The following is a 14,266-nucleotide window of genomic DNA, read 5'->3' as shown; positions in this document are numbered from 1 at the left end:
TATAGTATGTGGCAGCCATCCATAACAAGGAGACCACCCAAGAGGTTTTAGACAGTTGCCAGACCCTCAGTGTACTATGGCAGGTGGACCTTAGATAGTGTCTGTTCCCCATTGATCCTTTGTGGTGGCTGCGCCCAGCTGTAGTACGACCCTCAGTACATTGTCCTGGAATGTTGAGTTGACAACTCTTGCACTGGAAGACCAAGGAGTTTCAGGCAGAGCGTGAATTTAAGATAAGGGGCACGAGGTTTTGCTGGTATGTGAGGAGAAACATTTTCACCCAGAGGATGGGGGGACTTTGGAACTCACTGTCTGAAAGGGTGGTGGTGACTGAGACCCTCATTACATTGACGAACTATTTAGATGTACACTCATGAAGCCAAGGCTTGCAAGGCTGTGGCCGAAGTGCTGGAAAATGGGATTAGAGTAGTTAGGTGGTTGATTTTTACTGGCGTAGACACGATGGACCATAGAGCCTTTTCTGCGCTGTAGACCTCTGACTCAATGACAAGAGAGTCAAAGGTCATGGGAGGGCAGACAAGAAAGTAGGGTTGAGGCCACCACCATATCAACCATGATCTTATTGAATGGCAGACCAGGCTGGAAGGGCTGAATGCCTAATCCTGTTCCTAAATCCTATGTTCCTACAAAGTAATTTCTAACTCCTTCTAATTCCGTCCTTCTAGTTGTTCCTTCCTGCTTGAGGCAGTAAGTATTTAACATTTCTCTTCAGTGTTTTAATTAGTGCGTGGAAAAAGAAAGAAGAATTATAACAAACCACAAACTCAATGTAAATAATATAAATAATCTAGATTCAGATATGACGGAGCAGGTTGTGTGGCTGGACTGCGATTTGTGGGAGTTTGTGCTGAGTGAGACTGTCCCGAGCCAACACATTTCCCATAAATGTCTCCGTCTTGGATCTCTTCATCTCTCCCGCTGAGAGTCATTGCACTGGAGTGTGAGTTGGACTATCTGACACACAAAAGACTGGGACACCTCTGGACAGGTATGAGTTCAGAATGGAGTGAATCTGTCCAATAGTGTGCAGAGTAAGGGTGAACCCATAATGGTGTTGCTGTAGGGCAGGGGTTCCCAAACTGGGTTCTATGGACCCCTGGGGGTCCACTAAGGGTCTCCAGGGAGTCTGCAGTGCTGCAGGTCGCTACTGTGGTGAACGTATTATGGTAACCGTTCACCACTGTATTACATTGTACTATGCTGTTGCCCATGTGGGCTACACCTATGGATCATTGTACTGTATTACACCGCTTGTATCATGTTGGTGCCCTTGTGGGCTCTGCCCCTGGCTCCGCCCTTGTGAGGAGAGGTATATAGAGCAGCTATCCTGGAGGCGGCTCTCAGTGCAGAGCAATCGCAGGCAGGCACTGTTCTAGTTGATTAAAGCCACTGTTCACTTCAACTCTCTGTCTCATGTGAATTGATGGTCGCATCAGCTACGTTGGTCTTCCAGTACAAGAGTTTCCTGTGTGCCCATCCATGATCCTTGACTCTCGTCATAGAATCAGAAGTCTACATCGCAGAAAAGGCCCATCGAGTCTGCACTGGCTCTTGGAAAGAGCACCCTACCCAAAACCACACCTCCACCCTATCCCCATAAACCAGTAACCCCACCCAACACTAAGGGCAATTTTGGACAATAAGGACAATTTAGCATGGCCAATCCACCTAACCTGCACATCTTTGGACTGTGGGAGGAAACCAGAGCACCCGGAGGAAACCCACGCACACACGGGGAGAACGTGCAGACTCCGCACAGACAGTGACCCAAGCCGGGAATCGAACTTAGGACCCTGGAGCTGTGATACAATTGTGCTAACCACTATGCTACCGTGCTACCGTAGCCTGCTCTAAACCTGCTCTAAGCCACGTGCTGGGTGTGATGCTGTTGATCAACCCTGATGTACTCTCTGGATGTAAGTCTGTGGAAAGAGGCAGAGCATGTGTGCCCTGTCCTTTTATATGGGTTGTGAAGTGCCCCCTTGTGGTAATGCCACCTCTGGGTGTGCTGATTACCCATTGGTTATGTCCTGTTGTAATTACCCATTGGCTGTATGTCTGCATGTCATCACATCTCTGGTGCTCCCTCTAGTGGTTATTTAGTTGTAGTGTATTTACATTAACCCCTTGTGTATATACAGTGATGCATTTCACCACATCCCCCCTTTTTTGTGTTACATATTTTCTGTACTTTGTTAAAGAAAATTGAACAAAATAGGTAGATAAGTGATGACATGTACAAGTCTTAATGACAATGCTGATTATACAATACCAAATAATATTTATGAGTCCAAAGTTCATGAATTTATACGGTCGAGTGGCTTTCTTGTTTTGTTATTGAAGTGTCGATGTTGATGTTGCCAATTCCTTGTGAACGCCATCAGTGGCCCTGTGCTTAAGGAACCAAGAAGTCATCATGAGGTGTTCAAATGGTCAAATCACTTTGTTGTCAGATTTGGACTCTTTTTTTTTCGATGCTTGTGGTAGCGATTCTTGATGTCACCTTTCCTGTCTGACCTGGACTGGTGTCTGTGTTTGCGGTATTGATGCCGTATGTCAGCTGCCTTGAAAGCTGGTCTGCTTGTTTGTAGTGTAGTAAACGTGAATTTGTAAGATGCGTTATCATGCAATGGTATGTTTGCACACTTGCCATTGTCTTGAGCTGTGCTGTTACAGTGTCCTGCATTTGCAGAGTTGTACCATGTCGTACCAGTCATTGGTCCAGTGTTGTTGGTTTTGTTGTGCTTGTTGTTGACGTTGGTGCCTTTGGTACGCTTCTTGTTGTTGTCTGTGTTGTTGTTGTAGGTTTTGTTGTTGTGTTTTTGTTGCGCTCAATGACCATTCCGAGTGGAGAATTCGAGTCCTTCACAAAGGCATCTGCTGTTTCATTGAGCGTGCCGTTTCTGATTCCTTGGTGCTCCCCGTCTGGAGTCATGACCGGTTCACTTGAATCATCTTTGGCTTGTTGATGCTCCCCGTCTGGAGTCCGTTCTGGTTCACCTGAATCATCTTTGGTTTCTTGATGGTCCTCTGTCGGAGTCATTTCAGGTTCACTTGAATCATCTTTGGTTTCTTTATGCTCCTCGTCTGGAGTCAAAATATTCCAGATTTCATTTGCTTGTGGAGAGGCTCGCGAGGATGAGGTTTAAATTGACGTGGTCGCACTGGACTCACGAGTAGTTTCACTTGGATTGTCGAGTGCCTCTGTGCATACGAGCTGAGAGCTGTCAGTCTCGCTGTGATGTTGCACATCTTGGATGGGAATTGTGATGCATTCGTCACTTGTCTCACATACAGTGGGTAGGCCTGCAGTGTCTTCTTGTTGGTTAGATGAGCTGGGTAGACTGTCAGAGTCTTCTCCTGGTGGCTCAAGTAATCTGGGTAGACTGTCATAGTCTTTCTGTTGTTCACGTGAGCGTGGCAGACTTGCATCATCTGCTGCTGGTTGCTCAGATAAGGTGGATAGACCTTCATGGTCTTGTTCATGCATGGACTGCGCTTTGGAGTCTTGAGTTGCTCCCATTGTGGAGTCTGTCAATGAGCTCACTGTGGAGGCTTGTATTGCTCTCTCTGTGGAGTCTGGCATCGTTCCCTGTGTGGAGTCGTGCACTGGTCTCACTGTGGAGTCGATCTGTGCGCTCTCAACGGAGTTGTGCAGTGGTCTCGCTGTGGAGTCTTTCATCGCTCTCTATGTGGAGTCGGGGACTCTTCGTGGTGTGTGGACCACTTTTTGTGTGACATCAGGCCGCTCTCTGTGGGCTTCATCTTCTTTGTGGGTATTTGACAGGTTGCTGTCATCCAATGTATTAACAATCTGCCATGGCATCATGGTATTGGATTAATCTACCATGAGTAGAGTCGTGTTGAGCTTTGCAACCATGTTGCTGATGCTGCGATCAGCATACCCGAATAACTCAGCCATGTCTGAGTTGTAGTCTTCGATAAACCAATTACCTTCTTTTGTTTCGATATTGTCATTGCGCTCTCTTTGTCCAAGGAAGAAATCATCGTCTGAATAGTAGTCGTCAAGGACCAAATCACCTCTTTGGACGGTGCTACCTGCTTGTTTCAGGGTTCTGCGGAGGATATTTGCAACTACTGGTAGAAGTTCAGGCATTGTTCTGTCTTTCGAGGTGAAAGATTGGTGTTTTGCAGCTTTAAAATTCATCTTTTTAATTTTCCGACATTTCCCCTTTAAGTGGGCGTGGTCCGGGGGGGCCTCTGACGTCATGACGCTCGTGATGTAAAGCGTCGGAATGGATTGCGCATGCGCAAATCGCTTTTCCTGTACTCTGCTCTCTTTTCACAACCGCGCATGCGCGGCTTTTCGCGCACGCGCAAAACACTGTTTTGCCGGTTTGCGTCTTCCAGGGAACTGCGCACGTGCGGACCGGGCCGGCTGGATCCCTGCAAGATGGCTGCCAATCAAAATTGCCGTTTGCTTCTGTTGCAAACCTACCTCTGCCTCGTGGTGAGTATTGGTGCCAGTTGTACCGATTTCTTTTGTGTTTACCTCGCAGTAGCTTTCAAATTTATCCAGGACTGTCTGGAATTGCGTTCTCTCCTGCCCTTTGGAGTATTCAAAGGAGCGGGAGATCTCTGTTGCATGTTCAGCCGCAATGGTGAGTAGAAGAGCAATCTTCTCAGCATCGGCCACACCATTTAGGTCGGATGCTTCCATGTAAAGCTGAAATCGTTGCTTGAATGCACGCCAGTTGGCACTGAGATTGCCGTGGTACCTGAGTGGATTATGAACCAGAATCTCGATCATTGTGCCTGGGTTCGGTTGCTAGTTGTCACGAATCTTGCTGAGTTGAACTAAATAGATGTAACATGTTATGTTATCATGTGTTATCATGTTGTGTTATGCTGCTTCGTGTAGCATAAGCTGCTTCCTTGATGTAAGCTTTGACAAAGGAAGCTCCAGATTATGAAATGAGTTCAACATGTATATTGAACTATTAACAGTTCTTAAATGAGTTTACCAGCCTCCTCTAAGCCACGTGTTGGGTGTGATGCTGCTGATCAACCCTGATGTACTCTCTAGATGTCTGTCTGTGGAAAGGGGCAGAGCATGTGTGCCCTGTCCTTTTATATGGGTTGTGAAGTGCCCCCTTGTGGTAATGCCACCTCTGGGTGTCCTCATTACCCATTGGGTGTGTCCTGTTGTAATGACCCATTGGCTGTATGTCTGCATGTCATGACATCTCTGGTGCTCCCTCTAGTGGTTACTTAATTGTAGTGTATTTACATTAACCCCTTGTGTATATACAGTGATGCATATCACCACACACATGATTGAAGGAGTGGTGTGGGAAAGATGATCCTGGAATCGTGAGCAGTAATATTTGTAAAGGATAAACGTGAAACAGCTAGTAAGATTCTAGGTTTGGAGAAGGCAGCACGGTAGCATTGTGGATAGCACAATTGCTTCACAGCTCCAGGGTCCCAGGTTCGATTCCGGCTTGGGTCACTGTCTGCGTGGAATATGCACATCCTCCCCGTGTGTGCGTGGGTTTCCTCCGGGTGCTCCGGTTTCCTCCCACAGTCCAAAGATGTGCAGGTTAGGTGGATTGGCCATGATAAATTGCCCTTAGTGTCCAAAATTGCCCTTTGTGTTGGGTGGGGTCACTGGGTTATGGGGATAGGGTGGAGGTGTGGACCTTTGGTAGGGTGCTCTTTCCAAGAGACGGTGCGGATTCGATGGGCCGAATGGCCTCCTTCTGCACTGTAAATTCTATAAGGCGGACTTTCAATATGATAGAACAGAGATTGTCCACAGTAAACTGGAAAAACCTGTTGATGGATTAAAAGGTCAATGGGAGGTATTCTGAAAAGAATTTAATGTGATACTTAACTAGTTCATGCTCCTATAGGGCAAGAGCTATACTTCACAAAAAGAACAAAGAACAAAGAAAAGTACAGCACAGGAACAGGCCCTTCAGCCCTCCAAGCCCGTGCCGACCATGCTGTCCTAACTAAATCCAAACCTTCTGCCCTTACTCGGTCTGTAACCCTCTATTTCCTCCCTATTCATGTACCCATCCAGATGCCTCTTAAATGTTGCTAATGTGCCTGCTTCCACCACATCCTCTATGAAATGAAAATGAAAATCGCTTATTGTCACAAGTAAGCTTCAAAATGAAGTTACTGTGAAAAGTCCCTAGTCGCCACATTCCGGCGCCTGTTCGGGGAGGCTGGTAGCAGCGCATTCCAGACACCCACGACTCTCTGCGTGAAAAACGTACCCAGCACATCTCCTTTAAACATTCCCCCTCTCACCTTCAACCTGTGCCCTCTTGTAATTGGCATTTCCACCCTTGGAAAAAGCCTCTGACTGTCCACTCTGTCTATGCATCTCATAATTTTGTAGACCTCTACCAGGCCTCCCTTCAGCCTCCATCTTTCCAGTGAAAACAATCCTAGTTTATTCAACCTCTCCTCATAACTAACACCCTTGAGACCAGGCAACACCCTGGTGAACCTTTGCACTCTTTCCAAAGCTTCCATGTCCTTCTGATAATGTGATGACCAGAACTGCACGCAATACTCCAAATGCGGCCTAACCAAGGTTTTCAGCTGCAACATGATTTCCCAACCCCTGTAGTCAATGCCCTGGCTGATGAAGGCAAGCATTCCATATGCTTTCTTAATCGCCTTGGCCACCTGTGTTACCACTTTTAGGAACTGTGGACCTGTACGTCCAGATCCCTCTGTATATTAATGTTCCTAAGGGTTCTGCCATTTACAGTATAATTCATACCTTGATCCTCCAAAATGCATAATCTCATATTTGTCCGGATTAAACTCCATCTGCCATTTTTGTGCCCAAGTCTCCAATCTATCCACAGCCTCAGACAACTAAGAAGGTAGGCGATAACAAAATTAAAAGAGAAAGGCATCCAACTGTGGTAAACCACTGTTGCACCTGTATTAGGTGATGTATGGTAGGACCTGTACTACAGGTTCGCCGGTAGGACCTGTACTACAGGTTCGCCGGTAGTCCCTGCCAGCTGGCTCCGCCCAGGAGGCGGGGTATAAATATGCGTGTCCTCCAGCCAGCAGCCATTTCGCCAGCATCTGTGGGAGGCCACACATCTGACAGCAATAAAGCCTCAGTTGGATTCAACTATCGTCTTTGTCCAATTGATCGTGCCTCAATTTATTGCTATCAGTTTCTAAGGATGGACCTCCGTGTCAAACCGGATCGCCTGCAGCTGGATCCACACTCAAGCGACGCCAGAAAGGACTTCCAGCACTGGCTAGCTTGCTTCAAGGCGTATATCAACGCGGCACCAACCCCTGTTCCGGAGGCTCAGAAGATTCACATTTTATATTCCAGGTTGAGCTCCAAAGTCTTTCCGTTAATCCAGGACGCGCTGAACTACGCTGAAGCCACGGCTCTACTGAAGGACAACTACGCACAGAAAACCAACACGCTCTTCGCCAGGCACGCACTCGCCACTCGCTCTCAACTCCCTGGTGAGTCCATATAAGACTTCTGGCGGGCCCGACTCCCACTAGTCCGGGACTGTGACTGTCAGGCCGTTACGGCCACGGAACACTCAGACCTCCTTATGCGGGATGCTTTTGTGACTGGAATTGGGTCAGATCTCATACGCCAGCGGCTCCTAGAAGGGGCCAAGCGTGACCTCGCTTAGACTAAAACGCTAGCGCTCTCCATGACGGTCGCCCTGCGCAACGTTCAGTCCTACACCCCCTGCCGCGCGGCCCACCCCTCCTACGCTTCGTGGACCCCACAGACAGCCGCCCCAGCAGGGGCGCTGCCCACCCAATATGCCTGCGCTGCATGCCAGCCAGCGAACCCCAGGGGCCCCCAATGTTATTTTTGCGGCCAACAGGAGCACCCCTGCCAATGCTGCCCGGCCCGCGCTGCCCTTTGTAAAGCCTGCGGGAAGGAGTGCCACTTCGCCGCGGTGTGCCAGGCCCGCTCAGTAGCCACTATCGCCCCCACCTCCCTCGGTCATGGACAATGGGCGCCGCCATCCCCCCCCCATAGACTACGTGCAGCCAGTGGGCGTCGCCATCTTCCCCTCCGCGCAACATGTGCGTTCCATGGGTGCTGCCAACTTGTTCCACCCCCGCAACGTGCGTTCCATGGGCGCGTCATTTTGTAACCCTCAAGATCTTCAGGTGCCGCCATCTTGTCTACCCCTCAGCACATGGGCACCACCAGCGTTCCAGGACCCGGGCTCACCAGCCGCCCCATTATCCGACACCAGTGACGACCAACCAAGACTCGCCTCCATGTCAATCGGCCAGTCTCGCCGCATAACCTGACCAACGCATCCACCAGCGTGAAAGTCGACGGACACGTGACCTCCTGCCTGCTGGACTCCGGGAGCACCGAAAGCTTCATACACCCGGATACGGTAAGGCGCTGCTCCCTCACGATACACCCCGCCAAACAAAAAATCTCCCTGGCCTCCGGATCCCATTGCGTAGCGATCCGGGGGTACTGTACGGTCACGCTCACGGTCCAGGGCGTAGAATTCAACGGCTTCCGCCTCTACGCCCTCCCTAACCTCTGCGCTGCACTAATCCTCGGCCTGGACTTCCAGTGTAACCTCCAGAGCCTAACTCTGAAATTGGGCGGGCCCTTACCACCCCTTACCGTGTGCGGCCTCACGACCCTAAAGATCAACCCACCTTCCCTCTTTGCCAATCTAACTCCAGATTGCAAACCCGTCGCCACCAGGAGCAGACGGTGCAGCACCCAGGACAAGACCTTCATCAGGTCCGAAGTCCAGCGGCTGCTTCGGGAAGGCATCATCGAGGCCAGCAACAGCCCCTGGAGAGCTCCAGTGGTAGTAGTTAAAACTGGGGAGAAACACCGAATGGTCGTGGACTACAGCCAGACCATCAACAGGTACACGCAGCTCGACGCGTACCTCCTCCCACGCATATCTGACATGGTTAACCAGATTGTGCAGTACCGGGTCTTCTCAACGGTAGACCTGAAATCCGCTTACCACCAGCTTCCCATCCGTAAATCCGCCCATGGCTCCACCTCCTTTACAGGAAGTATAAGTGCTGCTGACCTGTGGGGCCGCCATCAGTGTTGTACCGGTCACAGGCAGGTTCAGTTCTAAGCTGATTAAAACCACGGTTTACTTCTCCACGTGTCTTCGAGTGAATTGATGGTCGCATCACTTGGCCTGCCTGCAAAAGTAGCAGCGGGGCCTCTCGGGGTTGGCAGGCCGCCTTGTAGCGCAGGCCTGTGGGGGAACGCGGGAAGTCTCTGGGTCGGCCGCTGCGGGGTTCCACGCTGCCCAGGGGGCTGCCGCACGTTCGGGAACGTAGGCGCGGGCGTTCCTGGAGGCCACGTCCAGGGAGCCTGCAAGGGCCCGTGCCTCCCTAAGACCCAGGGTGTCTTTCTCTAACAGGCGCTGGCGGATTTGTGATGAAAGCATACCTGCCACAAAAGCGTCCTGGACTAAGAGTTCCGTGTGGTCGCTCGCCGAAACTTGCGGGCAGCCACAGCTTCTGCCCAGCACCAGGAGTGCACGGTAGAATTCCTCCAATGATTCCCCAGGGGTTTGTCGTCTTGTTGCAAGCAGATGCCGGGCGTAGACTTGGTTTACCGAACGAATAGAGTGTCCTTTTAGCAGCTCTATTGCTGCATCGAAGTCTTCCGCTTCCTCGATGAGGGTGTAGATCTCCGGGCTCACCCTTGAGTGCAGGACGTGCAGTTTCTGCTCTCCCGTGGGTGCGTTTTCTGCCGTCTCAAGAAATCCTTTAAAACACGCCAGCCAGTCCTTAACGATCGCCGCTGAGTTCGCCGCGTGGGGGCTAAGTTGCAGACACTCCAGCTTGATTCGGAGCTCCATCCTTTCTTCTTAAAATCTAGCTTATTGAATTGATGCACGATCAATGACCACTAAAATGAGATTGTAGTACAACTGAAGGCTTTAATAAGCTAGATTAGCTCAGGTACAGAATGAGGGCTGCTGGGACGGCATGGGTTCTTATACCCCGCCTATCAGGGCGGAGCTATTATACTCTCTAGCCAATAGCAAGCGTATAGGTTCTACCAATGGTACTTCAGCCTCTCAGGTACCGTAATACCTATAATACCACACACACACACACACACACACACTCAGTCTCACAAAAAGACACTCGCCCTCAAACACACATGCACACACGCTCATACACTCACCTTCACACACACACACACACATTCATCCTAACACACACACTCACATTCTAACACACACACACATCCTCAACCACACATATACTTGTACACACACGCATACCTATCCTCGTACACACACGTACACCCATCCTCCTACACACACACATATCCTCACACACACACACTCATATTTGCATGCACACACACTCACCTTCGCGCACACTCACAGACACATCCTCACCCACACACACTTGTTCACACACAAGCACGCACCCACCCACCCTCATACACACACATATTCTCTCACACACCTATCTTCACACACACACAGACGTGTTCTCACACACGCACACTCATATTTGCACACACACTCATCTTCGTGCACACACACACGCATCCTCACCCTCGCACACATCCTCACACACACACTCATCCTAGCCCACATACATACACACTCATCCTCACACAGTGTGTTAAGCCATTTCCTGATATCATGTAGAATGGACGTAATTGGCTGAATCTGGCATCTGTGAAGCTGAGAATCTCCAGAGGAGGCCGAGATTAATCACCCATTCAGCAGTCCTGGCTGAAGGTGATTGCAAATACTTCTACTTGTCTTTTGTACTGATGCACCGGACTGCTCCAAAAGTGAGGATGGGGATATTTGCTTCGGGTTTTCTAGATATTAAGAGTATTATGGCCAGGGTTTAGAGAACCCAAAAGTGTATCATGGAGTTCACCTGACCCACAACTTTTAATAGATTGTGATATGGGGATCACACGGCCCACTCTACAGGTGTGGTACAGCAGAAATGGAAAAGTATTTTTTAAAGCAAAACAATGTCTATTCTATGAACTCAAGTTAACCTTTTAAAACATACAGTGAACATCTCAGCAACCATTAATTCAAATACAACCCCCAAAGAATACAACACTAAGTAATGCTTAATAATTCCCCAAACAAAATCCAGAAGAAATACCTTTTAACAGAAGCACATTAGGTTTACATTCACTACTGAGAATATTTATAATTCTGAATTCACCAAATGATCAAGAGATAGTTTTTTCATGGCAGAGAGATCAACAGTACACCTGCTCCGTCTGTCTTCAGCTCCAACATTGAAAATGAAACTAAAACACACCCTGCAGCAAACAGCCTAAAACAAAAGTAAAAAGCTGACAGACAGCCCAGCTCCACCCACTCTCTGACATCACTGCAGTAATAAACACCCATTTCTTAAAGGTACTCTCACATGACAGTGGAACAGACAGGGTAGATCAAGGTAAAATATTTCTGCTGGTCGTGGAGTCTAGGACAAGTCTACCATTTAGAGCCAGACCTTTCAGGGGTGACATGAGGAGACACCTCAACACAAAAAGGGAGGTGGATGTTCGGAACTCACTTCTGCAAATGGCAAATGATACTGGATCAATTAGTAATTTTAAGTCTCAAATCAATAGATTATAGTTCAATAAAGATTTAAAGGATGTGGGGTAAAAGCAGGTACCTTCCATTTATTGAACACTTGAGGGCCTCAACTAGCGACCGGAGGCAATGCCATCCGTGGGCCTTCCCTCCATGGGGTGGAGGCAGGAAAGGCAGTGGGGTCCCCACCGCCACCCTCCTGCCAGATTAAATGCCCCCTTGCCACGGTGGGCGGGTACAAGATTCTGCCCAACATCATTTACCAAATACAAGGTGGAACTCTACTTCTTAGTGACCCACTTGACAGAAGGTCTTGTTGCTTTTTGTGTTGATTATCCCCAACAAGTACTGAAAAATTAATCCAGATCAGCTCCCAATTTTACAAACCCCTCTCCCCTCCATTTTACAGCCTTTTAACAAAAGGATCCACACAAATATGAGGGGTTGTGGCCTGGTTGTGACTCAGTAAGTGTTTATTTCCGGGATAATAACATTATGACTCAATTGCTTAAAAGCCTGCATTCGATGTTTGGAAACCTGAATTAACTATTTGCTTTCCAGCAACTCAATTCGACAGCTGAGCTTCATACTGTATAGTCTTCGGCCCACTTTACAGAACAAATTGGAAGTCTTGAAGATAATAATTTGGACTGAGCAGTGTTCCCCCAACATAAGTGCAGACCTGATGCCCAAATAGCCATTCCTACTGCCAGTAAATGGATTGTGGAACAATTATATTTGAAGTGAATTAGTCAACAGTCTTGCGCCTTAATGACAGATTAGCAAATTAACTAAAAATCAATGGTCTAATGTCATTTTAAAGGCAAAAAATCTTTTAGGTGATTCAACATTTTTTGCGGAATTAATAAATAAACAAGCATATTTAAAAGGAGCGTTCTAAACGGAGGCAGGAGGGAGCAATTAAATAATTATTGTGGCAGAATACATCATTAAAATAACAATTTGATCTGTTGCACCAAAAAACTGTGCTGTAGACCTCTATGATTCTAAACTGTTAAGAGGCATGAACAGAGAACAGCAACAAAATCTTGAAGAAAATCTAATGGTCAACATCAGTATTCCTTGAGTTAGTCAGGAGCAAAGGAAAACAAATTGTTGGGGGGAGGGGTGTCACAGAACAAGAAAATAGCAGAATTACCCATTATTTTGTTCCACATTTTGCCACCGAAAGTGGAGGGTAGATTCCTGAGTTGACAGAATGACCTTTCCTCAAAACTGGCCAATCTCACTGAAGACAATTTGTCTGATCCTTATCACATTACTGTTTTGGGGATCCTGCTATGCATAAATTGGCTGCCACGTTTCCGACATTACAACAGAGACAACACTTCAAAATTATTATAGAAGTAAAATACTGCAGATGCTGAAAATATGAAATAAAAACAGAAAATGCTGGAAATATTCAACAGGTCTGGCAACATTGGTGGAGATTGTAACAGAACAGAGTTAGAAACAAAATTTGGCTCTAGGAGGGGTGTAATGTGGGTAGCAGAATCATTACCAGCAGCTCCTCACTGAAAAACGGGAGCAATGGTCATGACCTGAAATGATTAAACTTGATGTTGGGTCTGGAAGACTTTGAAATACCTAAACAAACGATGAGGCCCTCACCGTTCCTCAAGCTTCTGCTGAACTTCATGAGAACAGAGTAGGAGGCTTTGGGCTGACGGGTCAATGTTCTAGAGTGTTGGTTATTTTAGAGGGTCTTTATAAACATATGCATGTTAACTGTAAATCTTTATTAACTCTTAGAGCTATTCACAAATATACAGTAAAGGATACAAGCTAGGCACTGTCTCCATGCTTGGTGGTACACACAGCTCTGTCCAACATAGACTGACTCTGGGTGCTCTCTAACATTACCGTGTGAGTGGTACTATACTCACTCATTCCCACTTTATCCCGATATGTGCCAGACCCTTTGATGCACAATCAATGACCACTAAAGCGAGGTTGTAGTCCAACTGAAAGCTTTAATAAGTTAGATGTTTCCCCCAGCAGCTCAGGTACAGAATGAAGGCTGCTGGGGCGGCACGGGCTCTTATACCCTGCCTAGCAGGGCGGAGCTACCATACACCTTGACCAATAGGAACCATACAGTTTCTACCAATGGTGTTCCAGCATTACCAGATACCGTAATACCTCTACTACCACATTCATCCCCTGTTAAAAAAGAGTCCAGCGGGGGTGGTGACCTGATACTACAAACATGGCAATGTGGTAAAATTAGTTATGGAGGTACCGTAATTCCTCCGTACAGCGTTTTGTAACTATTTACAATTCTAATAATTATTTACAATTTATGATTTAAATTTACAATTTAAAATGAAGCAATCAGTCGATCGGGGGCACTCGTCGTCCTCTGTGATCGTCGGAGCTTCGGTGGTGACTCCGGTGGAGGCTCGGGCATCTGTGACTCCGGGAGCATGGCTTTGATCTCCGTGGCACCTTCAACACCCCTAGATGGCGCTGGTGGGGAAAACGGTTGACCTGGGAAGGAGCGCCTGCGGGGTGCGTCGGTGGGTGGGGGGGCCTAGACGGGGCCGGCGGAAGGACCGATCCTCCTGTAAGGTGCTGCGGTGGAAGGGAGGGTGGGACTGGTGGCTGGGGTGTGCGTGGGGTTCCGACGGGCGCCA

This window comes from Scyliorhinus torazame, chromosome 22 (assembly GCF_047496885.1).
Source record: "Scyliorhinus torazame isolate Kashiwa2021f chromosome 22, sScyTor2.1, whole genome shotgun sequence".
Taxonomy (NCBI): Eukaryota; Metazoa; Chordata; class Chondrichthyes; order Carcharhiniformes; family Scyliorhinidae; genus Scyliorhinus; species Scyliorhinus torazame.
The sequence above is the reverse complement of the archived record's forward strand: the minus strand, read 5'-3'. Positions refer to the sequence as shown.